Raw genomic sequence first — 27,368 nt, forward strand, 5'->3', positions numbered from 1 at the left:
ACTTAACAACCATGTTATTAAGTTAATAATGGCAGTGATTCACTTATCAATTGTGGCAGGAACGGTCATAAAATAGGACAAAATTCAACTATCTTGCTTAGCAATGGAAATCCTGGGCTCAGCTGTGCTCTTGAATCTAAAGCATGTTTGGTTGCATAGCTGGTGGGGTCCTTGTTCCATGATGGATGAGGTAGGTTCTCCCTCGAGCTGCTCGGATCATCCAGAGAGTGGGAGGTGCTCCAGTCTGCGTCTGTGTAGGCTGGGCTTAATCATTAGGGAATGCTCCGCCCTCTGTCACATGGTCCCTTGTAGCCTCCCAGTTTATGTCCAGCCTTTGCAGAGTTAGACTGTGTGTTTTGATTGTGCTTCCCACTCTTTGGCTGATTCAAGCAGGATAATATTTCAGTTCAGGTTTGATTTAAGCTTATTATTCCCTTAGCCTCTGCGCATCTGGGGGTGTCTTGAGACTTAGGGGTGTGCGTTTTTCGCCCCCAGGGGGCTGGGCGGGCAGCTTAGCAGCACTTAGTGCTAACACCACCACCCCCACCCCCACCCCGCTCTCTGCCGTTTATTTCTTTTTTTCCTGCCTTGCTGTCCTGGTGCCTTTCTAAGGTCTGGAACCTTTTTTATTCTGGTTTTCCCCCCACTAACGCCAATTTCAGCGTCCTCGCCCTCGTGGCTTGCAGGATGCACCCACCCTGAGCCGCCCGCTTTGCCTTTCACTTTCAATTTCCAGGCGGCCGCCATTTTGGGCGCCGCCTCGTGGCCGGGCGACATTTTGCAGGCCTCCTATTGCTGCGACGTTCTGCTGGCCCTAGGCTTAGGCTCCCAGGCCTAGTAGGGCTGATCTCTCTATCTCCCTCTCCCAGGGGAAAAGAAAGCTGTTTTTACTCTTTACTCTGTTAATGGTTGGTGTAAGTGTTGGCTTCGCAGCAGATCTCAGGGTGGGGAATTAGAAAAGCAGCCACTCCCTCCCTGAGGGGGGCAAGCTGCCTGAGGCCTTGTATTGCTGGCGTTGATTTGGCCGATTGGCTTCTCTTCCTTTTACCAACTGCCAGGTTGTTATTCAGTCTAATACAGAATATCTTCATATTTCCTTACATGGGTAATCCAATCTCATTCAATTGGCATTTTTTCTCTCTCAGATTTGCTTAGAGAGACCTAGCTTCCATCACTGTCGCTGCAGTGTGTTTTCCTGGATCCTTATCCTGGTGGGATATAATTGTACATTAAAAGTCTATATCTGTGGCAGTTTAAAAAAAAAATATGTTTTTTTTTGGTCATATTTTCAGATTATTCATTGCAAATTCCAAAAGGGGGTGCGGGCCAGTTTCTGGATACCCGGCCTTACCCAGGTCGTATCCTAGGCGTGCCAACCGCCTGTATACACACACACACACACATATAAATATAAATATATATATTTCTATATATTCATTTTGATACTTCTGTTGTTTTACCATGGCAGATGATAACCCTAACTCCCGCCATTCTTTGAAGGCGAAATCTAAGTCCCATCATGTGCGCAGACAGGCTAAGGAAACCTCTCAGGAGACTTCTAAGGCCTCTCAAAGGGACGCTTTAAGGCGTCATAAGGCACTAGAGAGGGAGTTCGATAGGCGCTCTAGGGTGACTCAACCATCACCCCCAGCTGCCCCTTCTACTTCCAGGCACCCCCCTCCAGTTTGTTCCCCTCTCTCCAGGCACAGCTCATCCCAGGAGTCTCACGACCCTGGACCAGCTACCAGCCGGATGCCTGAAGCAACCTTCACTCCCATGGCCGCTGGCCTGAGACAGGAGGACCCACCCATGATCGAGATGCCTGAGTACATGAGAACTTGGATGGAGCAGGCTATTCGACAGGGGATAGCTCAAGGCATGCAGCAGATGGCCAGATCAAGCCTTCCTCAGACGGTTCCCGCGCAAGAACCGGTGCCAACTAGGTCCATGCCCGCCCTGGACCCTGCTCCTGGTCAGGTACCCTCCCGGGGCCAGCCCTCTTCCAGAAAGGGAACCGGAGGAGGGAATGGAAATTTTAGACCAATACAGGGAGGAGGAGGAGCACCTTGAATGGGGATCCACCTTCCATGGGGAACCCTTTTCAGATTTAGACCCGATGGAAGCAGAGTTGTCGGAGGACGAGGGCCTTACCCCCGTCCAGCCTTCCTTTGTGGGGTTATTCAAGCCCCACATGTTTAAATCCATCTTGTTTAAGGCCAAGAACACCTCGGGCCTGGCCACTCAACTTCCCCGTCCCCCACTCCTCTGGGGAGGAACCAGAGGACGCAATGTTCAAACAGCCCGTGGTGGCCGAGGAGGTGATTCCCGCTCCTCCCATTTTCCACGATCTGGTTTCCAACCAACTGGGTTTTACGGGGGCTCCTCCGGCCCCATCCACACAGGATAAGAGGTTCTTTAACCTCGAACCGGATTTCTGCTCCCTCCTCAATACCCCGGAGGTGGATGAGCCCATTGTTGGTCTCGCCTCTTCCTCCTCCCCAAGTGACCCACTGGAGGCCCTCAAACCCGAGGATAGGAGGTCTGAATTGGCCTTGCGGCGGGCTCATCTAGCCGACGCCTGGGCAATTAGATCGGCCACCGCAGCCTCCTTCTTTACCAGGTCCTCTATCCGGTGGCTCCGTCAACTGAAGGCCCACATCCCTCCATCCAATACACGGGCGCTGCAGGACATTGCCAAAATCACAGCGGCGGCAGAGTTCTCAGCAGACGCCACGTACCATTCAGTTAAATTCGCCTCCTGGGCGTTAGCATCCCAGGTCACTGCCCGCCGCCTGCTCTGGCTCAAACCATGGCAGGCGGACGTGAAGAACAAGGTCAAGCTGGCATCCGCCCCATTAAAGGGGAGAAGCTCTTTGGGCGGCCCTGGACCCTCTCTTGGCGAAACTAGGGGAAAGAAGAAATTCCTTCCTCCTCTTTTTCGGAAGCCTGACTCCCGAGCCCCTCAGCCCTTTCAAAGAGGATCCTCCCGGTCCTTCTACCAGTCCCCCTTCCCCCCCAGGTACCCGAGACCTCCCTCGTATAGAGCATCATATTCCCAGGATCGTTCCGACCTGAGCGATCGAAATAGGAGGGGCGGAGGATTTAAGCGTCCCTTCAGGGGTTCCGGGGGGAGACCCTTCCGGCGCTCCAAATGAATCCTGTCTTTTTCCCCCCATTGGTGGTCGGCTGAGGCATTTCGCCGACCTGTGGGATTCTACCACTTCCGACAAATGGGTCAGGGACTCCATCAGGTTTGGACTCGCTCTGGAGTTCAACTCTCAACCTCCTGAGTTCTTCATGTCATCTCCCCCCTCTAGGGACCCTTCCAAACGCAAATTAATGGATGCGGCCATCCATCACTTACTCTCCATCCAGGCCATCCAGCCAGTTCCCCCCTCTCAGCGAGGGCAGGGTTTCTATTCCCACCTCTTCGTGGTTCCCAAGTCCTCGGGGGGATGGAGGGCTATCCTGGACCTCAAACGGCTCAACCGCTTCCTAAACCCCCGCAAATTCAAAATGCACACCCTCCAATCCATTTTGCAGGGTACCAGGCAAGGAGATTGGCTATCTTCTATAGACCTCTCTGGGGCATACCTCCACATCCCAATTCGGTCTTCACACTCTAAATTCCTTAGATTCTGTTACAATCACCACCATTTTCAGTATGTGGCCCTTCCCTTTGGGTTAGCCTCCGCTCCCAGAGTTTTCACTAAGATCCTCGCGGCCCTGGCAGCTCGCTTAAGGGACTGCCCGGTCCGTCTCCACTGCTATCTGGATGATATCCTCATCCTGTCCCATTCACAATCCCAAGCAGAGCTGGACACCAAGACTACTCTCTCCGCCCTCCACGCCCATGGTTTCCTGGTCAACCAAAAAAAGAGCCAACTGGTCCCTTCTACCCGAATTGCCCACTTGGGGACCATCATTGACACGGTGCAGGAAAAAGTGTTCTTTTCCCCGGAAAGGCTCCAGAGTATTCGAAATTCAATTCAGGTTATTCGCTGATCAAGGAGGGCTTCTCTGTTAGATTTATCTAAATTACTGGGAAAAATGGTTTCATGCATCTCTATTATTCCTTGGGCCCGTCTTCATACCAGGTCCCTGCAGTGGCTCCTGCTTCCGTTTCAAAGGTCCGGCAGAAGCAACTCAAAATCCTCCATCAAGGTACCTCCAAAGGTCCTCTCGTCTCTCCTCTGGTGGACCAACCCTGCCATCAACAGGGGTCATCTCTTCAAAGATCCCCAGCATCTCGTCATCACCACAGACGCCAGCCTGAGCGGCTGGGCGCTCACTTCCAGTCCCTTACAACACAGGGCAAATGGTCCCATGCAGAGCGGGCCTGCAGCATAAACTGGCTGGAGCTCCACGCCATCCACCTGGCCCTCCGCCACTTCCTGCCTCAGGTACGTGGGCGGCACGTCCTCATTCTCACGGACAACGTTACCGCCAAGGCCCATGTCAACAGGCAAGGCGGGACCCAGTCTATTCGGTTGATGAGAGAGGCCGAGAGACTCTGCCGTTGGGCAGAGCGTCACCTCCTCTCGATCAAAGCAGAACACATTTCGGGGCCTCAAACACCCGAGCGGACTGGTTAAGCAGGGCCACCGTGGACCAGTCCAGTGGCGCATTCATCCATCCCTTTTCAGGGAGGCGACCATGATCTTCGGTCTCCGTTAGTGGACCTCTTTGCATCCCCTGCAACACCCAGCTCCTCGGTTCTTCTCCAGATTCCCTTCCCCGGGCCGAGAATCACGACGCACTTCGCTGTCCGTGGCCCCCGGACTCCTGTATGCCTTCCCCCGTTAGCTTTGCTTCCCAGGGTCATTCAGAAACTGATCCAGGAGAAGGCAGATCTGATTTTGGTGGCCCCCTACTGGCCCAGGCGACCATGGTTTGCAGACCTCCGCAACCTCTCGGTGTCTCCCCGTGGAGAATCCCTCCGGACAGGATCTCCCTGTCTCAGGGGCCCATTCAACATCCGGGCCCCAATGGCTCCAACTAACCGTGTGGAGGTTGAGCGGGAAAAGTTGAGGAAGGAGAATTTATCTGACCAGGTCATTAACACGATCCTGGCCGCCAGACGGCCTTCAACCAATCGGATATACGATGCCACCTGGGTCAGCTTCTGCAGGTGGTGCCATTCATCCATGGTCAACCCGCTCTTGCCTTCGGTGGCCCAGATTCTGAATTTTCTCCAGGATGGGCTCAAAAAAGGTCTCTCACCTAATACCCTGAGACGTCAGGTAGCGGCCCTCTCAAATGTTGTCTCCGGCGACAATTTGGGTCCCCTCTCTCACCATCCCCATATCAGGGCCTTCCTAAGGGGGCTACTAACCTCCGTCCCCCTGTTGTGCACCGGTACCCCACTTGGGACCTTAACAAGGTCCTGGTGGCCCTCACCAGACCTCCTTTGAACCCATTAGAGAATCCTCTCTCCAAATTTTGACCTTTAAGGTAGTATTCCTGGTGGCAATTACCTCGGCTCGCCGAATTTCGGAGATTGCTGCCCTTTCGGTGAGAAAGGACCTCTGTATCTTCCATTCCGATCGGGTGGTTCTACGCCCCGACCCGACCTTCTTGCCCAAGGTCAATTCAGCCTTCCACAGGGCTCAGGAGCTTACACTCCCGAACTTTTGTCCCAATCCTTCGTGGGAAAGGGAGAAACAATGGCACACCCTAGATGTCAGGCGGGCCCTCCGCATATACATTAACTGCACACAACCCTTTAGAAGGTCAGAGTCTTTATTTCTCTCCTTCCAGCCCAAGTCCTTAGGCCACAAGGTGTCCCCTTCCACCATCGGGCGATGGATCAGAGACACCATCGCCAAGGCTTACTCGTCTCAGGCCTTGCCAGTTCCCAGTGGGGTTACGGCGCATTCCACCAGGAGTGCGGCCACCTCTGCGGCCTGGGCCACCCAGGCTCCAATCTCAGACATCTGTCGGGCCGCCACTTGGGCTTCCCCCTCCCCTTTCATTAGGCACTATAAGATTGACATCTTTGCGTCAGCTGAGGCCTCGTTTGGTAGACGAGTCCTCCAGCGGGTCATCGAGGACCCAGGGAGCTTCCACCCCAGACGGATTCCCTCCCGTAGGACAGCCAAGCTTTGGTATGTCCCACTCTCTGGATGATCCGAGCAGCTCGAGGAGAATGGGCGTTGGTCTTACCTGACACGCCATTTCTAGTCGAGCTGCGAGGATCATCCAGCCCCCCCTTTTAATTTTTTCCGTCTGGGGAACCTTGTTTCAGCCAATGATACTTTAGGTCTAGTTAGATGAGAGTTAGACGACTTTCCTCCTCTCTCGACTTCGCATAAACTGGGAGGCTACAAGGGACCATGTGACAGAGGGCGGAGCGTTCCCTAATGATTAAGCCCAGCCTACACAGACGCAGACTGGAGCACCTCCCACTCTCTGGATGATCCTCGCAGCTCAACTAGAAATGGCGTGTCAGGTAAGACCAACGCCCATTTTCATAATGTGATTATTTTTGCATATCTGTGTTTGCTATCTCCCTGTTTTCTTATGCTGGAGACAGCCAAAAGAAACATCTGTAAGTATATCAATAATATATTTTAGTTACGCCCTGCAAAACCTGAGCTGTGCATCCTTGCAAACTCCGTAACAATTTGTAGTTTCTTTGGGTACAAAGCTGAAAACAACCCTAAGGAGGGATTATAATGGAATGCATTACAGTAGTGGTTTTCAAGGAAAGAGGAGAGACAGGAGGAAACAACCCAGTCAGGGGCAGGAATCCACAGTTGCTTAACAATCATAGAAGGAAACTGAGAAAGGACCCACCCTAATAGATCAGGCAGTTAAAAGTGGCAGGCAGGAAGTGTGTGCTTTCAACTTGCAAAAGTCTGTTAATGTAGTCTTGCAATAAAGTAGAATTAGTTCATCTACTCCTGTCACCTGGAAGGGCTGACATCTATCTAATTAGGTAGGGAGGTAGGGAGGCAGATAGGTAAGTAGGTAGGTAGGCAGGCAGATACAGGCAGGCAGATAGGCAGACAGGTAGGTAGGCAAGTAGTAGGAAGGCAGGCAGATAGACAGGCAGGCAGGCAGATAGGGAGGCAGGTAGTTATACAGGTAAGTAGATACTTAGGCAGGAAGGCAGATAGATAGGTAGGCAGGCAGGTAAGCAAGGCAGGCAGGCAGGCAGGCAGGTAGATAAGTAGGCAGGGAGGCAGGCAGACAGGTAGGTAGTTGGATAGATAGCTAAGTAGGTAGCTAGACAGGCAGCAGGCAGGCAGATAGGTAGGCAGGAAGGCAGGTAGTTATATGGGTAAATAGATAGGAAGGCAGGAAGGCAGATAAGACAGGTAGACAGGCAGGCAAGCAGGCAGGTAGATAGATAAGTAGGCAGGTAGGCAGGCAGGTAGTCGGACAGGTAGCTAAGTAGGTGGGTAGGCAGGCAAGGCAGACAGACAGAATCCTCCACATTTAGGCTGATGCCAGAAACAATACCGGTAGTCCCAATTCTCCTTCAAACTAAGGGTTCCTCTTTCGAGAGAGAATACATTGGCTGACAGCGCATGCTAAGGGAAGTGGTGTTACTGAGGAAGAAAAACTGTGAAGAAAAAAAGAAACAGCAGAGTTGGGGCCCAACCCAAAATGTTCAACAGTGGGCACGCCCAAGCCTAGCCTAAAAGAGTTCTACCCACAATGCCCCTTGAAACTTTCTCCTTGTGGGCAAAGAAGTTCCACATTTTAGGGTATCTTCTTCTCAGCCAAGGAATGGAGTGAAAAGTAAAGAACCAGGAATTTTCTTCTGCATTTGCCCGGGCAAAGTTAGTCATTAAAAGCAGTCAAGTTCCATCCATTGCACAGCAAGTCAATATGTAGGGCTCTAATCCTGCTTAGGTTGGGAAGAAAAAAAGCAGGATGCTATCTATAAGCACCAAGGACAGTGTCTCCCAGCTGTTCAGGAGTGTGTCTCATGCAGAAACGCCTAGGATGGGTAGGACTTACAATGAGAACCAGTTAAGCTAGGTGGCCAAGAATGGAGCAGAAAAATGACCTTCTGGACCAAAATGCCATAGAGTTGGAAGTGTCTATGGAGATGCTCAGTCATCCAGGTCATAGTTGTCCCAAAGGTGCTTCTTCAAAAGGCAATTGGACTGTCTTGGTTTTTGCTTGAAAATGTTTCACTTCTCATCGAAGAAGCTGGAGAAGTTTCTTGGATGAGAGTGAAACAAAAAGGACTCGGGGGTGACATATCTCAGGGGCTGCCACAAAGAAGAGGGAGTCAAGCTATTCTCCAAAGCACCTAAGGGCAGGACAAGAAGCAATGGATGGAAACCGATCAAGGAGACAAGCAATCTAGAACTAAGGAGAAATTCCGTTAATCGGTGGAACAACTTGCCTCCAGAAGTTGTGAATGCTCCAACACTGGAAATTTTTAAGAAGAGATTGGACAACCACTTGTCTGAAATGGTATAGGGTTTCCTGCCTAAGAAGGGGTTCCACTTGAAGAGTCCAACCAAGGTTCCTTCCAACTCTGTTATTCTATATTGTATAAAGTCTAAAGCAAAAACTAAGAAAGTCCAGTTGCCTTTCAAAAAACCACCTCTGCGACACAGAATTGAGTTTCTTCATGGCCATCAGCCAAATTAGAACATCCTCTTGTTAACCTTTACTTGTGAGGAGCTCCGACTTCTCAGACCACATGTCAGGTCCAAAGCAACCAAGAACGAGTCACTTCTGAGTAGTTTCTCTATTGTTGCTCACCTACAGACAGAATCTTGCCAGACTAAAAGAATGATCTGCAATCATTACAAATGTATTCTTGTGAACTGCTAGGGAAGACCTGTCCTTGCTCCCTTCCTGCCTACCAGACATCCAAACTCCGCTGCCCCTTTGCCCTGTAAAAAGAAGTCCCTCTGTCTGGCAACTCCAGACCAAATTCCACCACACCATCTGGCTCCACAGTTCCTTCTACATTCTGGGTGATAAGGAAAAAAAAAAGTAAGTTTTGGAGGCTCATTTTCATTTTTAATAAATTCTGAGAAGACGGTCTCAAATAATCTTTCCACAATGAATTTGATTTTTTTTTTTTTTTAGTTGACCATTCTGGAAGGTTTTAAAGATAGGAGCAGGAGCGTGAGATTTTGAAGAGACGGTCTGTCCTCACTTTTAACCTAGCTCAAATCCCTGAAAATGACTTGAAAGCCATGTTTTGGGAGGGGTGTGTGTGTGTGTGTCTGTGTCCGAAGATCAAAATGGGAGATGGGGCAATAATGGGGGAATGTTTGGTGAAGATGATAGGACTTGCTGAGAAGCCCATACTGACCTGTTTGGTTAGAGAAAAGATAGTAGCTATGTTTATTGCTGACTGAAAAAACCTTACGCATTTTTCCATAAAACAGGAAAAACTGGGGGTGAGTATAGATTAAATCTCTAATTGTACTTATAATTGCTTAAAGAAAGTTGGAAGTTATTTCTTTATACCTTTTTCCTTTTTTTTTCTACACCTTTTCTTTATTCATGTTTCCCCCATTTTTTCTCTTTTATGTTCTGCTTTAGTTCATATTCATTTCTACTCTTGTTCTTAAAACTTTCAATAAAATTATATTTAAAAAAAATACGAATGGTTCATAGCCCAAATTCCTCTTGTTTCTATCTCTGTCTTGAAACCCACTTAAGACAAAAACCAAACATAAACTGTACGGAGTGCGCGTACAAACTGTACGGGTAAACTCTCCCTATTTGGAGAGGTTTTGAAAAACGGTCCACTTGCAGCCACTTCATTCTGCCACAATCAGCTCCATTCTTTGTGGAGTTACCTTCAATCCACCATTTCTTCCTCTGAAAGTGCGAAGAAGAATTTACAGATCGAAAGTATGGAGAGGTAACAAAAACCGCAGCCTGTGTACAAATACTAGAAAATACAATAGAAGTTGTGGATTGCAAGTCAAGAGATGAAAAATAAAGTGGGATCCAAATGACAAGCCAAGAGCTAAACATCGACCTACTTATTGTTGGATTTATAAAAGTGGCCTATTAAAGCCATGAAGAAACTCCCAAAATGGGAGAAAGAAAATCTGGATAGAGATCAAACCTTAATGAAGCCAAGATGAAGAATATTAGGAGCAAAGAAAAGGAACATAGGATCCATTTGATCAGGATTAAAACGAAAACCACTTTCACGAACCCATTTTGCTGATAGGGGACAGAAGCGTTAGATGCTTTTTTGAATTTGTGAACAGACAATTGTTGTCATAAGAAGTGATTTCTGTAATTTAATATCAAAGAAGGTAGAGAATTATTAAACTTGCTTGTACAGTATTTCTTGTGAAGAAGGTCACTTCTTTAAATTCACTTGGATAACCATTTGTCTGAAATGGTATAGGATTTCCAGTCTAAGCAGGGGGTTGGACTAGATGAACTCCAAGGTCCCTTCCAACTCCGTTATTCTATTCTAAATATTCTTTTCCTCTTATTTCATTTTTTTTTCTTTTTGCCTTTCTGAACTTTGTCTTTTTTTATTCTTTTCTTTCTCGTCGGTTTGTGTTAGGTTTTATCATTGTTAAAGTCGTTAATAAAGAAGGTATTTTAAAATAGGAACTGAATACTCTTGTAGGCTTTTTCACAGCTTCTGTCGTGCAATGTTCGACACCAGACTTTAGTGATCATGGTTTAGATAATAGATTTCCTAATTGTCAACTCATAAAACATTCCTACGTCTGTTTTAGTAGTTTCCATAAAAAGTGGAGCAGGAAAGAAGAAAATCTGGAAGAGCAGTACAGCAGTTTGAAATCGAAAGTACATTCCAACTCAAAGATTCTAACTAAAATACACAGTGGATCCACATTTGATTTATGAGACATGGGGGGCGGAGATGGGAAACAGGGCCACAGGCAGGGATGGGATCCGACTGGTATAACTACCGGTTCTGTCACTCTGTGTCGCGCGCAAGTCACGCGAGTGCAATTTACGACCTGCTGAGCTGCCCGGACAGCTAAGCAGCGGCGTGTGCAAGTGCGCAGCAGTTGGAAAAGCCCTTTTTCCCTGCTTTTTCAACCGCAGCTGTGTCGCGCAAAGCAGCTGCGGTTGAAAAAGCAGGAAATAAAGGTCAGGTAAGAGCCCAGGCGAGTGGGCGGGCTAAAACAGTAGCAAACATAGAACCAATTCTATGTATGCTCTCTGTTTGCTGCTCTTCAGAGCAACCGGCTCTACAGAAATGGACAGAACCAGTAGAATCCCACGCCTGGAGCCACAGGTGACTGTAAATTATGTATGCCAGAGTTGGCTTCATACAGGGCAGTGCCAGTATATCGCCTCTAATAAATCCTTTGAAGTTTTTTGAAGTTTGGCTAGAGAATCATGATCTAATTAGGGCAATTGCAGTATTGCAGGCTGACTCTGCCCACTGCCAGGAGTTTGATCCTGACTTGCTCAAGGTTGACTCAGCCTTCCATCCTTCTGAGGTCAGTAAAATGAGGACCCAGATTGTTGACGGGCCATATGCTGACCCTGTAAACCACTTAGAGAGGGCTATAAAGCACTATGAAGTGGTATATAAATCTAAGTGCTTATTGCTATCCAGCTGGAATTATGAATTACGTTGTCAAGCCAAGCCAAGATTCATGATTTAACAAAACATCTTGGTTTAAAGTAGGCAAAGGTGCTTTTTTTCCCCTTAAAAGGAATAATGCTAGTTTTTTTCTTCCTTGTTACCCATAACATATTTTGCTCATTACAGGAGCTCAGGCTGTTGAAAAGCCCAGAACAAAGGGCAACTTTATTTAGTTGGACTTTTATTTTAGTAGCTTCGTGATCCGTCTTAATCCAAATGCAAGCAGGTGGTAGATGGATTGGATTATGGGTCCCTTTGTCTGAAGGCCGAACCAGTCATTTGAAATATAGGAATTGAAAAAGGCAATTACCAGTCCGCAGATTGGTTCATCTATTCCACTGAAAATGACAGATAGAACAGGCAGGTCTCCTGAAATGATGAACTGTGTGTTTGCAATATATTACATATTTCTGATGGGGTTCTTAGTCTTGGATTCCAGTCCCTGTGTTAAGCATTCTCATCTGCTTTCTTTTAGAATTAAATTACGGAAGGAGTTGCTGTTTGGTTCGTATCTAAATAGCCAGAAAATAAGCTACATGTATCTGTGTATCTTTTGAAACAAGCCTTAAAGTGCTGACAGTTACCTGCTTGGAAATTGTCCATTTAATAAAGTACAGTCTGTTTTTTCTCCCTGCATGGGTGGTGAGCCACGATAGCTGATGTCTGTTTCTTCTCCAGTTTATGAAAGTCCAGTTACTTTAATTAAAAAAAAGAAAAGGCACTTTACTCTGCGCCTCAGGTTGCTTCCAAAAAATGTGAAGTCATTCCTCCTGGGTGTTTCTGGTTTCTTGTCGATTAGACAAAATTCTGCCGCAGTTGAGGCTTATCATCTCATGCGTGACTGCCGTAACCCCCAAATTAAAAAGCCCTTTGGATAGAAATGTAATCTGTCTGGAAAAACCATCTAACCTTTATCCCTGAGGAGCTAATTTTCTGCATGGAGGGAGGGTTGATTGGTCTGTTTCCTCAAAGAAAAGTAAATTTTTCCCCCCGTGGTTCACTGGTTGCCTCTGTGAGGAATTATTTCTAGGGTGAACATTTAATTGTGTGGATCCCCATTGTAGACCAGAGCTCAAGAGTGAGAAAGATGGATTCTCTTCTAAAAGGTGAAGGGTTTTGTTTTATACGTCCTCGACTTATGACCACAATGGAGCCCAAAAGTTCTATTGCTAAGCAAGATGGTTAAGTCCCATTTTACAACTTTTCTCACCACCGTTGTTAAGTGAATCACTACAGCTATTTAAGCAACAGTTCACTTAACAGTCGTTAAAGTGAATCTAGCTCCTCCACTGACTTTGCTTGTGAGAAGACTGCAAAAGCTGATCACATGATTCCAGGACACTGCAACCGTCATAAATATGAACCACCTGCCAAGCACCTGAATTTTGATTATGTGACCATGAGGATGCTGCAACGGTCCTAAGTGTGAAAAACGAACATGCGCCTTTAACTTTTTTTAGTTTTGTTATAACTTTGAATGGTCACTACATTGGTAAGTTGAGGACTACCTGTATATTTTTTACACACACGTTCAGTGTGTAAAATCTGTCTTTCTCCTCTTAGGCTTTCAAAGAGCTGAAAAAGCTAAACAAGTTATCTGTTGGTTTGACTCCTGAGTGAGAGGAAACCTTGTGAATATTGCAGCGCTTTTCTGAATTGAGTGATTTTCTGGGAAATTCTGCTTTCACTATGTGGACATTCCTTGTAATTTTTGCTACATTTGCTTTTTTTTCTCCTTTGGTTGCAGTTTTAACCCTGAAAGAAACCAGTCTTTGGCAGATGAAAGTTCTCCATTGCTGAAGTTGACTGCAGAATACACATGACTCTGTATCTGCTACTTAGTCACCTTCAATTACCAAAAAAAATATCAGGAGTAGCTTTTCCAACTAATATGTTTTATCACAACTGATCTGCTTTTGTGAGTTGCATAGGCACAACGTTTTTATGTAGCTAACCATCTGCAATTACAAAAAAATAATAATCAGGAGTTTGATACACTTTCTCCGACTAAGAAATCTTATTTAGTTTGGTCTAGACTCTACAGTCGTGATGGTGAACCTATGGCACGCATGCCACAGGTGGCACGCAGAGCCACTTGTGCTGGCACGCGAGCTGCAGGCAAACTTACCTCACTGCGCATGTGCGTGCCTCACAGCTGATTTTCAGCCAATTTGAGGCCTTTTTCAGCCTCTCAGAGGCTTGAGGAAGGCTTCTGCAGGCTTTGCAGGCCAAAAACTAGGCCCATTTCATCACTTCCTGTTTTTCTGGAAATACCAGAACTGATGAAACGAGCCTAGTTTTTGTCCTGAAAAGCCTGCAGAAGCCTTCCTAAAGCCTCTGGGAGGCCGAAAAAGGCTCAATCCGGCTGAAAATCAGCGGTGAGGTGTGCACATGCATAGGGGGCATGGGGATTGCGCACGCATGCGTAGGGGGCATGGGGAAGGTGCGCATTGCCTTCTGGGTGCTGGCACGCAAGCGCGAGCATGCAAGCTTGTGCACAATTTTTGTCACAGGAGCCCAAAAAGGTTAGCCACCACTGCTCTAGAGATTAAGGCAGCAGGCTAGAAAGCAAGAGGCTACAAGTAGGTGGGTGACGTTTGGACCAGTCACTCTCTCTCAGTCCAACTCAACTCACAGGGTGTTGTTGTGGGGAAAATAGGAGGAGAAAGATGTATTGGAGATGTTCACTGCCTTGAGTTATTTGTAAAAATAATACAGGTAGTCCTCGACTTATGACCACAATTGAGCCCAAAATTTATGCTAATAAGTGAGAAATTCGTTAAGTGAGTTTTGCCTCATTTGTCTTGCCACCGTTAAGTGAATCACTGTGGTTGTTAAATTATTCACACGGTTGTCAAGTGAATTTGGCACCCCCATTGATTTGGCTTGTCTGAAGGTCTCAAAAGGGGATCACATGACCCCGGGACACTGCAATGGTCTTAAGTATGAAACAGTTGCCAAGCATCTGAATTTTGATCACATGATCATGGGGATGCTGCAAAGGTAACTGTGAAAAACGGTCCTAAGTCACTTTTTTCAGTGCCGTTGTAACTTTGAATGGTCACAGTGGCAGATTGGAAAGCACTCCAGAGGGTTAACGTCATTGCTCAGAGGATCATTGGTTGCCCTCTCCCCTCTTTGGAAAAGCTTTATAGCTCCCGCTGCCTTAAGAAAGTTCAAAACATTCTCAAAGATCCATCTCATCCTGGGCACCGGGTTTTTTTTTTTTTTAACTATTATCATCTGGCAGACAGTACAGGACAATAAAAACAAGGACAAATAAGCTGAAAAACAGCTTCTATCCCAGGGCAATAACTATTGTCAGCGTTCCAGCAACCCTCCACTCTGCCCAGTAACTCCGAGACAGACATCTTCTCAAAGGTTCCTTTTATATTTGGATAGCAACTGGTACAGCTTGGGGAATCCTGAATCTGAAAGTTTTGGGCTTCCTTACAATAAGTAAAAACTACAAATCCATCCCCTACACCCATCATAACATCACATGGCCCAATCACCATCCCCGTCCCAAGTTAAGACTTCCTCTCACTTATGTGCAAAATAACATGACCTTGAATTAGAAAAAGAATGTGGTTATGTCTAACTGCATGCACTCCAAGAAATTCCCCCCTCCCATTTTCCCAGGCTCAAAATGTGGCAACGTGGGAGCATTTGGTCTCAATATGGCTTCCAAAGCTGTCAACTATTTTGAATTCTACTGTATAGTGCAATATTAATGCAATACCAGGAGTTTTCAATTCAACTGTATAGAATGTGAAGGATGTGTGTGTTTGTTTTATTTATTCTTTTTAGTATGCATATACATGTACACTGAAGATGGCATTTAATTTCATTGTGAGAGGTGCAATGACAGTAAACTAAATTAAGCTAAACTAAATTAAATGAACCGTTGGAAGTCGAGGACTACCTGAAAAGGCAGAATAGCATCAAATCAAAAAGGAAGGCATCGCGTTTCACGAGCTGCAGGAATTGTATGTTGAATTCTAGGCACGCAAGAACAAGAACAGATTTAGAAAGTTTGACACAGTTTTAGTGATTTTGTAGAAGATTCAGAGGCGGCTACATGATGCAACTTACTGGTGGGATCCTACCATGGGGAAATATTTGCTTCTAGATAAATATCTTTATATAGTGCTCCTGATGAGTTTGAATTGGCCGGCTGCCTCCTTGATAAGGGATTCTTTTTCTCACAGAAACTAGCTATCATTCTTGCTACGGGTTTTAAAGAGTGATGTCTTCTTTATACCAAAAATTGACTTGATTTATGACCAGTTGCAACATCATCCTGCAATCACACGCTCAGGATTTACAACTTGGGGGAGGGGGGGGCTGGTTTCTGGGCACAAGTTCTCATTCTGAAGAATGGATCCACAATGAAGACCACAATGCTTAACAACCACAGTGATTCCTTTAGTAGCTGCCACCAAAAAAAAAAGTTATAAAATTGGGTCTGGTCATGTGGTGGGCGCCACCACTTACAACGTAATGATTCACAAATGGAAATGTGGTCATAAGTTGAGAACTATCTGTAGCGTAATAGAAAGGACGTTTGTTTTTGTCATCTTGCTAACATGCGTGACCAGATCTAGCCAGTTTCGGCTGATTTTGGAAAGCCAATCCGGGTTGCATTTCATTAAACCATCATCCAAGGATTGTAACATGGTTTGTAAACTAAAGAAATCTAAAGGAAACATTGCATTCTATCAGAAGACAATGAAGCCAACAATATGGAATTTTGTTGTACAGTTTTGGGCTTCAGGCCTTAATGAACCTCAGCACTTGAAAAGTTGCAGTTGCTGGTGAAATATTAGTGTCAGGATTCCAGCATTCTGGAAACTGCACCACCATGACTACACAGATAACCTATAGCCTATAAACCTATCCCAATTTGATTTAATAATTTACTAAAGTAAGTGGGGGAAGACATCTGAAATATGAATCCGCTTTCACACTGCCACTGTAATCCTAAGGAATCAAGGCTTATTTTGTGCAAATATGGCATGGCCCATGAAGCTGGCTGTCACTTTTCATTTGGTATTCTCTGCAAATTGTAGATGTGACTACACAAAGAGGAAGGTTTCCTGTCATCCCTTTTCCTGCCACAATTGCTTTTCTACCAGTAAGAGAATACTTTTCAAATAAGGGTTAAAAAAATAAATATATTGAATATAAAAAATGGGAGACTGAATATCTCACACAGTGCAGTCCTAATAACTACCTATGTCCTATCATATTTCTTTTCAATGACTACACTGAGAGATGGATGAGGAACCAATATAGCTGCTATGCAATAAGCTTGATTGTTTTCACCGCATTAAATTCTCCGTGCCAAAACACAAGCCAAACAACTTCCCTGTTTTAAAGGATCTCTGTCCCTATCAGATTACAAGAGGACCAGTCTGTAGATAGCTCAGGCAAATGAGCCAAGCAGCAAAGTCGAACGAAGACCCTGAGCACCCTCAGCCAACCTACAGAAGTAACAGCCTACCATCTCGTATGCATGGGAAGACGTTCCTTTCAGCTGCAGAAAATAACTGCAATAAAGCAAAAACTTTATCTGCAGAAGATCAGGTTCAAAACAACAAATCTCGACTAAAAAGTTAAGGCCGCAGATGAATCAAAGATTCAGCACCGCTCAGAATTGATAATACTGGGCTAAAGCCATCAATATGGAGCCACCCACAAAAGTCAGGAGCACAACCATACCAAGGCAGTATCGATAGTCCTTGTCTTACAACCGTCTGTTTAGCGACTGTTTGAAATTGCCACGGTATCGGGAAAAAAAGTAAGATTCATACAACTTTTGCAGCATCCCCATGGTCACATGGACAAAATTTGGATACTGGAGAACTGGAATGTATTTATGACAGTTGCATGTCATTTTTTGCAATCCTCTGACAAGCAAAGTGAATGGGGGAGCCAGATTCATTTAACCACCATGTTTCTAACTTAACAGTTGCAACGATTCACTCAACGACGGTGGCAAGGAAGGTTATAAAATGGGACAAAACTCACTTAACAATTGCCTTGCTTAGCAGTGGAAATTTGGGGCACAATTGTAACTGTAGTCAAGGACTACCTATAAACTGTTTTTATTTTCAATAAACATATGGATTACAGATTTTTAATTTAATCCAGTGATTCTCAACTTTGGCAACCTTAAGGTGAGTGGACTTCAATTCTCATGCTGGCTGGGGAATTCCAGGAGTTAAAGTCCATCTATCTTAAAATTGCCAAGTTTAAGAAACAACTAACAAAATATAAGCCCTGACAAAATATCCTGTGGGGCATTAATGGAGAATGACATCCTAGAATGCTGCAAGCATTTTTTTAAATTATTAAATATTTTAAAAAATTATTCTTATGCAGACTTCACACTTTCACGGTATGTTACACAACTGTCTTTATCATTTTCTTAAAAACTAAATTCCCTTTTATTTCTCTTTCTCTTTCCTTCCTTCTCTTTCCCAGTACGCTAAAGCAAATAATAGGACCATGAAGTCTTGATTTGTACAAACATTCTTAAAACTACCGTACTCAGAAAGAAAATCTATGACGGTCTCTAGCACAGCATTAATCACAGAAAGTGTTTCCAAGTTTGAAATCTGCAATTCCTGGTACTTAAAATGGAAATAAGGGTTCGTTTCGGGACAAAAGCTGGAACAAGAAACTGCCAAACAGCCTGTGCTATCCAGCAAGAACAAGCAATTCCCAGCAACAGCATTTTTGTTTCAAGAGTAATTGCCATCAACTCTACAGGGCATTTCAGATTATTTCTTAAACTAAATGAAACTCAAATAAAACCTGTTTATTTATAGGCAGGGAGGCTTTCTCAAATACATTCTCATTTGTCTGAATCAAACAGCATTGTCTCTTTTTCCTAAAAAAATGTTTAATAAGTCTTGCCAAGCTGAAAAAGTGTACTGAATTATCAGTAAGTGGCCTGCAAGAATGCAATTTATCTGCATAATGGAATTGTTCCTTGGTTTTTAAAGTAGACTGCAAAATGCCAGGGTGAACAGGCCTTCCCAACAGAAAATGAATTGGCATCTAATCTTAGCGGTATTTATAATTAGCACCAATTATTCTTTAGAAACTCTTATTGGAACTGAATCTGGCATTTCATGAACACCTGTGTACTTTTTCTTGGCAACAATACGCCAAGGACTTTCTAGTCTGGATTTCCTGGTGATCTCCTCTCCGGGATCTAAACAGGTCCAGCACAACCAGTTTGGCCTATTGGTTAAGACCCCAGGCTAGAAACCAGGAGACAGTGAGTTCTAGTCCCATTTTAAGTATAAAAGCCAGCTGGGTGGCTTTGGGTCAGTCACTTTTTCTCAGCCCAAATCAGCCTAAATCAAGGTGATGAAAATACCCAATGCTCCTTCTTCCTCCTGTTCCCCCCACATCACAACAACAATCCTGTGAGGTGGGGATTGTTGTTGTGATGTGGGGGAACAGGAGGAAGAAGGAGCATTGGGTATTTTCATCACCTTGATTTATTAATAAAGTAATAAAGGCGGGATAAAACAATCAAATAAACATAGCTTTTTGAGATGAGCTTCCTAGAAACAAAATTAATCCTGGGGATGATAAAACATTTTTATAAAGTTTTTTTTTACTTTTTATCATATAAAAATTCCATTTTTGGTTAAACAACGTGTTGCTTGAATACAAATAGTTTTAGAAAGTAATCATCAAAGTGTTTACAACAATATTCATTACATTGATATTCATTCTATCATAGTGATCATGATAACACTGATATTTGCTTATCCATTTTAACAAGCCTCCCTTTTTTACAGTTCCTTTTCTTATATTTCCATGTTCTAACTTCTGTTTTTGTCAGTTAACCATTGATAAAATAAGTCCCAAGTCAAAAAGTATTCAAGTTTCTTCCTGTTCCTTAATTGTAAGTGTTAAATCTATTCCTTTCCGCACATTCTGATATATTTTTTTTAAATCACATTTTCATCTGTAGGAATCTTTTCACTTTTCCATTATTGTGCAAATACAATTCTGGCTGCAGTCAATACATGTAAAATCAAACGGGATGATAAAACACTGTATAACAGACATTAATACAACTGAGTGAGTCCAGAGGTATTTCATGGGAAGAGTACTCCACTCGCAATATGCTACCAGGCTTGCAATTTTGGACCTAGACGACTTAGAACTATGGTCTGACCTAAGCTTAGTACACAAAATTGTCTGCTACAACGCCCTACCTGTCAATGACTACTTCAGCTTCAACCACAATAACACATGGGCAAACAATAGATAGAAACTCAAAGTAAACTGCTCCAAAACTCGATTGCAAAAAAAAAATACGACTTCAGCAACAGAATGGTTAATGCCTGGAACTCACTACTTGTCTCTGTTATTACATCCTCAAACCCCCAAAACTTTAATCTTAAACTGTCTACCGTGGACCTCACTCCATTCCTCAGAGGTCCGTAAGGGGGGATGAATAAGTGCTCACCATCCCTGTCCTACTGTTCCCATTTATTCATACTCATTTATGATGCATATACTGATACCTGTTTATACTTACATGTTATGTTCATACTTACACTTGTTTTCTCATGCCTGCTTGAAAAACTAAATAAAAACATTTTTGAGCACAGACAGTTATAGCAACCTCCCCCAATCTAACAACCTGCCAACTCTGTTAGGATCACAACTCCCATCACTAGAATCACCACAACCAAGGCAGGCTGGCTGAAATGATGGGAGTTGTAGTCCCATACACAGGGCTAAAAGGCTGGTTTTGGAGACCAAGCCTGCTTTTTTTTTTTTCCCTTGAGCCACGATTTAGAAGGAGAAACCAAGCTGCCCCCAATCCAAATGCCATTTTAAGCCTCCTGAAAGTCATGAAAGGACTGTTATAGGATAAGTCTTTTGCTAATTCCAGCCTGGGGGTTGGATATAAGGGCCTGCCCTCCAGCAGCCTAAAAAGAAAAATCAGAGCGACCTTTTTCACTGACACCCTTTCCCCACAAAACTGAATGATGCTAGACGACGATAAACGACAGGCCTCCGGGGGATTAAAGTAGTTCTGAAAGGGAAGTTAAATCAGGATGAAAATACGTGCCTAAAACCATTTCAAAGAGCCACGGCAAGGTGGGAATGCTGATGGTAAACCCTACAAATAATTACCACGCAGTGGGGTTAGTAGCACCTCCTCATCCAGCTCTTTGTTCCAGCGATGGGCTTCTGCGAAGCTGTTTCCAACCTACAACCTGCTGACACCCTCCGGCCTCCACGCCCCAGCGCCGAATGAGCCGCCCGAGGTCAAGTCAGAGAGGGACACCTCAAGAGGTGGGGCCTCTCCTGCCTGAGTGACAAGGAGGTTTAGCCAACGGGCGGCGTCAGCGAATCGTCGCCTTCCTCCAATCCCCGCCGCTTCGTCTCTCCCCCCCTCAATCCCGGAGATCTGAGAGGAAGTGGAGGCGAAAGGATTTGAATATATGCTAATCGCGGTGGTCGAAATGGCCAATCCACGGGCTGTTCCTTTTGGATAGGACCACTGGGGAAGCGGGAGGAAAGGAGGCCTCTGATTGGTGGATACAAGGGATGCCCCGCGCGGGCCGGGATGCAAAGAGGCGCGGATGATGAATTTGGGGTCCTGGAGATGAAAGTGAAAGCAGCCTGGCACGTGCTCTACGCCGAAAGCTCCTGTTGCGTTCGAATCTGTTTGCAAGGAGACTTTGAAGCGTAAATCTCGGTTTATGTGTCGCCTAAGAGTTCATGCTACAAATGAGGTTTTTGGTCGGGGTGTTGCGTCACTGCAATCACCTTATGCTTGATCTTTGTCTCAGAAAGATAGTGCATTTTTCCCCCCAGGCAGGACGTTGAAGAGAAGAGAAGATAGAACAGAATGGAAAATAGAATAGAATGGAATAGAAAATAGAATGGAATGGAGAATAGAATAGAATAGAAAATAGACTAGAGAATAGAATAGAATAGAAAATAAAATAGAAAATAGAATGAAAATAGAATAGAATGGAAAATAGAATAGAATAGAGAATAGAATAGAAAATAAAATAGAAAATAGAATGAAAATAGAATAGAATGGAAAATAGAATAGAAAATAGAATGAAAATAGAATAGAATAGAAAATAGAATAGAAAATAAAATAGAAAGTAGAATGAAAATAGAATAGAATAGAAAATAGAATAGAATAGAAAATAGAATGGAAAATAGAATAGAATAGAGAATAGAATGAATAGAATAGAAAATAAAATAAAATAGAAAATAGAATGAAAATAGAGTACAATGGAAAATAGAATAGAATAGAAAATAGAAAGAATGGAATAGAGTATAGAATAGAAAATAGAATGGAAAATAGAATAGAATGGAAAATAGAATAGAATAGAGAATAGAATAAAATAGAAAATAGAGTAGAATAGAACAGAACAACAGAACCGAATACAGCTGGAAGGGTCCTTGGAGGTCATCTAGTCGAGCCCTCTATTCAAGCAGGAGAACCTATACCATTTTAGATAAGTGAAGGGGTGTCACCCACGTGGCCTGAGGGCCAAATGCATCACGTGCTGGCCCACGCCCTCTCCCAGTTTAGCGAAGGGGGGAAAAGGCCCGATACGTCACATGAGTTTGACACCACTGGTATAGACTCTTAAAAACCTCCAGTGTTGGAGCCCCTACAACTTCTGAAGGCAAGACGTTCCACTGGTTAATTGTCCTCAATGTTAGGAAAGTTTCTCCTTAGTTCCAGATGGCTTCTCTCTTTGATCAGTTCCCATCCATTGTTTCTTGTCCTGCCCTCTGGTGCTAAGACTCAAGACAAAACGTGAAAAACAAGCTTCATGGTTGATTATACTCTTATTTAATGGTGCTCTTTTTAATCTAGTTTTAGTTGTGATCAGCAAGATGGCAAACGGTGTTGCCGTGCAACCCGTTTTGAGCACGAGCGTCAATGTATGTAAAAGTGGTCCATTCTCCATCTTGCAAACCACTGTCTGCTAGAAAAACAGTGAAAAGAACCAATGGTGCAGAATGCTACATAAATGTGCGACATGGCACGTGTTGGAAGGATGAACTTGTAAGGGTCTTTGAATAAATTGTGTGTGTGTGTGTGTGTGTGTAGAGATGTGTGTAGTGATTAAGGCATCAGGCTAGATGCCAGTTGTACATTGTGAAATACAGAATTCTGAGATGCGATAGTCGTCCCAAAAGTGCTTTTTTTTCAAGAGGCAACTGGACTTTCTGTTTTTTCTTTGAAGACATTTCACTTCTCAAACAAGAAGCTTCATCAGCTCTTCAGAGATTGCTTCAGAGCTGAAGAGGCTTCTCCAACCATCCATAAAATAACTCCCATGTCACACAGTATGCATTGTTCCTTCTCCTTTATAGCAAGCATTAATCTATTCATTTCTGCACATTCTAATATTTTCCTAATCACATTCTGATCTGTAGGGATCTCATCACATTTTCAATTTTGTGCAAATACAATTCTAGTGGAAGTTAATACATGTATAATTAAATATGCATTTCCTTTACTGTAGGTATCGGGCAACATTCTCAACAAAAATATTTCTGGTTTTAAATCAAAATGCTGCATTCTCATCTTTTCCAACCACATTTATATTTTTGTCCAATGTTATTTTGCCTTTACACATGTCCATCACATATGATAATATGACTGTATCTGGTGGCATTTCCAACATTTAGCTGATTTGTCTTGAAACAACTTTGCCAACCTTGCCAGTGTTAGGTGCCATCTATAAAACAACTTGTAGAAATTTCCTTTGTATGCAGTTGACATTGTCAGTTTATAATTCCTATCCCACAACTTCTGCCGTTTGTCTAGTTCTATTGTGCAGCCAAAGTTTTTTGCCCATGCTATCATTGTCTCTTTCACAATATTCATAGATAATAGTCAAGTCCTATCTCCTACTGATAACAGATGATACACAATCAGTGTTGGAAGGGACCTTATAGGTCATCTAGTCCAACCGCCCACCCAGGCGGGAGACGTTACACCATTTCTAACAAATGGCAGTCCAATCTCTTCTTGAAAGTCTCAAGTGATGGTGCTCCCACAACTTCCGAAGGCAACTTCTGTTCCATGGGTTGATTGTTCTCCGTGTCAGAAAGTTTCTCCTTATTTCCAGGTTGAATCTCTCCTTGTTCAGTTTCCATCCATTATTCCTTGTCTGGACTTCAGGTGCTTTAGAAAATATATTGACCCCCTTCCTCTCTGTGGCAGCCCCTCAAATATTGGAAGACTGTTCTCCTGTCTCCCCTGGTCCTTCTCTTCACTAGACTAGCCAAGCCCAGTTCCTGCAACCTGCAATGTTCTTCATATGTTTCAGTCTCCAGTCCCTTAATCATCCTGGTTGCTCTTCTCTGCACTTTTTCTAGAGTCTCAACATCTTTTTTGTAATGTGGTGAACAAAACTGGAAACAGTACTCTAGGCGTGGTCTTACTAAGGTTTTATAGAGTGGTATTAGTACCTCCCTTGATCTTGATTATATCCCTCAGTTAATACAACTTAGGATTGCATTAGCTTTTTTGGCAGCAGCTGCACACTGCTGGCTCATATTTAGCTGGTTGTCCACTAAAACTCCAAGATCCCTGTCACAGTTACTGCTTTTGAGCCTGGTTTCACCCAGTCTATATATGTACCGTGTTTCTCATATAATAAAACTGGGTCTTATTTTTTTTTGAGCCCCGAAAAAATGGCTAGGCTGTCTTTTCGGGGGTGACTTAATTTCCCCTCTCTTGCATCTTCGGGCAGGCGGGTGGCGATGGCTTGGATGTTGGCCTCGGCGTTGGTGGGGTACTTCGTATCGGGGTTAACTCAGGCAGCACCATATCCGGGTGTGCAACAAAAGTACTTCCTAACGGTAAGCCCCCCCACCATTCCCCGCATTTCTCATGTTTTAATATAGGCCTTAATTTGGGGGGAGGGGCTTAATTTCATTTCATGCCTATAAAACATGCTGGGACTTCCTATTGGGGGAGGCCGTATTGTTGGAGAAACAGGGTACTTTTGATTTTTCTTGCCTAAGTGTAGGACTTTACTTTTCTCTACATTGAATTTCATTTTATTAAATATGACCCAGTGTTCTAATCTGTCAAAATCCATCTGGATCTTGAGCCTATCTTCTTGGGTGTTAGCTATTCCTGCCAGCTTAGTATCATCTCCAAATTTGTTAAGTTCCCCTTCTATTCCCTCATCTAAGTCATTAATGAAGTTATTGAAGAGTCCTGGACCTAAGACGGAACCTTGTGGCACCCCATTGCTTACTTCCCTCCATGTAGACTTAGACCCATTAAGGACTACTCGTTGAGTATGGTTTGTCAATCAGTTACTGCTTGTGTTAGTGATCATAACAAAATCAAAGATGAAGGTGCAAATAGTTTAGAGCTGCAAATGTGTTCTCCAAATGTGCTGGATTTCAATTCACACAATGCCTAGTCTTCTTGGCCAACCCAAATGGAAGATGCTACGTTGGGAAGCTAATCGATTATCATAGTGTGTAATACAGGTAGTCCTCAACTTATAACCATTGGTTTAGTGACCGTTCAAAGTTACAACGGCACTGATAAAAATGATTTATGACCCTTTTTCACACTTATGATCACTGCAGCATCCCTATGGGCATGTGATCAAAATTCAGACACTTGGCAACTAACTCATATTTGTGATGGTTGCATTGTCCCAAGGCATTGTCCCATGGGATCATGGGATCCCTTTTTGCGACCTTCTGACAAGCAAAGTCAGTGGGGAAGCCAGATTCATTTAACAACCATGTAACTAACCGAACAACTCCAGTTATTCACTTAACAACTGACAGAAAAGTGGGGCAAAACTCACTTAACTATCTTGCTTAGCAACACACATTTTGGGCTCAATTGTGCTTGTAAGTTGAATATTCACTTCATCAGCACAGCTAGGTTGGGTATGATCAGAGGTGAGATCCGACTGGCATAACACCCGGTTCAGGGAGCTCATGCATGCGCGTCAAATGCATGCTGCATGTGCATGCGCACTACCAGCTCTGCCAAGCATTTACTTTCTCCAGATGACGAGCGGCACTCAGTTGTGCTGCGCAAAGCAGCTGAGGAGGAAAACGCAGCCACTAAAGGACAGCCTAGAGCCCTGGTGGGCAGGTGGGCCAAACAGCAGACCAAAACCTTGTCCCAGTGAACCGGTTTGGTGTCAGCTGCTCTTCGGAGCTGCTGGTTCTATAGAACCGGACCGAACCGGTAGGATCCCATCCCTGGGTATGATCAACTTTTGATCACACCCAACCCAACTACAAGTAACTTTCCTCCAGCCAAATATATACCTCCTGCCTATGCAATCTTTTACATTTGAATAATGTAAAATCAGCAAGTACAGTAGTGAACTTTCAAGGTTGCTTCCCTTTTCCCCAATGAAGTATCTTGCTACATAAATTATGTTGCATGTTGACCAGCAGAAGGCAGTATATAAGCAGTTTTGTTCTATAGAGAACTTGTACATAGCTCATATTATAAATTTCAAATGGAAATTGAGCTCATGAACTTGTGCAATGTGCACCAAGGTTACTATGTATAATACATCAGCTTTAGGAGCTAACTGGGTCCTAATTATAATACTGGTAAATAAAAGAGTTTTTGTTTGTAGATTTTGTGATTAGAACAATTTAGTTTCACTCCCAATTGATTTAATATTTTTACCTGTTTTAATATCTGTTTTGTTTTGTGGGCTGCCCTGAGTGCATTGGCGTTTCATGGCCAATAAATCAAAATAAATCAATAATGATACCAAACGTGCTGTGCTGTAATATGAACTCTGTTATAAAATGACTAGCAAAAGGCAGTTTGCAATCAGTTTTGTTCTATATGGAACTCACTGCATGTATATCGCAGATTGTTATGTGTACAGAATTCAAATCTTCTACTGGAAATTTGAACTCATGGACCCATCCACGTTATATGACTGTATATACAATGCATTACCTTTAATTTTTGCAAAATGCAATGTGTTGCAATCTACACACCACTAAGAACTCTGACTGTTTATAACCTTCAATTGGGCAAAACAGTGCATCATAGAGCGACCATTTTTGATTCAACATCCCTCAAATGGCCTAACGTACAGAATGCATCCAAAATCTGGAACTCAGGATTGTGATGGGAATGACATTTGGCAAAAGTGTGGTTGCTTCAGTGCTATTTCATCATATCGAATGCTCCCTGCCAGCTTCCTGCAAGGAAAATCAATGGGGAAGCCAGCAGGAAATCGGAAGTTGCTCATAGCTCCCACTGCTTATTTGCTTGCCTGTAAGTCATTCTGTCTCTCTCCTCGAGTAAGGAAATAGTTCAGAAAAGATGACTCGGGGGATCACAGATTATCTAGCAGGAACTGTACTGTAAGCAGGCAGAAACTTCTGTAAAGTGCTAACATATAACTGATTTCTTGTCTTCTTTCCAGAACTTGGTTAGAAATCAATATAAAAGATTTAAGGTAGTGAGGTTGATGCAAAGATTGTATTTACAATAATATTTTAATTTAAGAACATATATATTTGATTTGTACAAAGAAGTTTCACTTACTCATATTAAATGCCCACAACTTTATGATAGCTTTATGTCTGATTTATTGTGGGGGTTATTTTTTCCAGGATTCAACTATGATTACAAAATGTAATAGAGAGGTACATAACACATCCAGGGGGAATTCAAGTGCTCACCGTAAATACATGTATCATCTGAATTGGTCTTAGAAAAAAAAAAAATCCTGGACAACTTTTG

General features: G+C 43.8%; 1 protein-coding gene across 2 annotated transcripts in view; it reads right to left on the bottom strand.

The window, feature by feature from the left end:
* Nucleotides 1–20,892, bottom strand: part of ME2 (malic enzyme 2) — a 58,574-nt gene extending 37,682 nt beyond the window's left edge. Inside the window, exon 1 of one of the 2 annotated variants that reach the window (XM_026714983.2) lies at nucleotides 20,756–20,892. The gene's annotated coding sequence lies outside the window, so the exon portion shown is untranslated. Of the gene's footprint in view, nucleotides 1–11,888; nucleotides 11,913–20,755 lie in introns of those variants that run through there. The other variant, XM_087927501.1, reaches the window with a different exon arrangement.
* Nucleotides 20,893–27,368: the final 6,476 nt, after the last annotated feature.

The sequence above is a fragment of the Pseudonaja textilis genome, chromosome 2 (assembly GCF_049901715.1).
Source record: "Pseudonaja textilis isolate UNSWEBS1 chromosome 2, rPseTex1.2, whole genome shotgun sequence".
Classification (NCBI taxonomy): domain Eukaryota; kingdom Metazoa; phylum Chordata; class Lepidosauria; order Squamata; family Elapidae; genus Pseudonaja; species Pseudonaja textilis.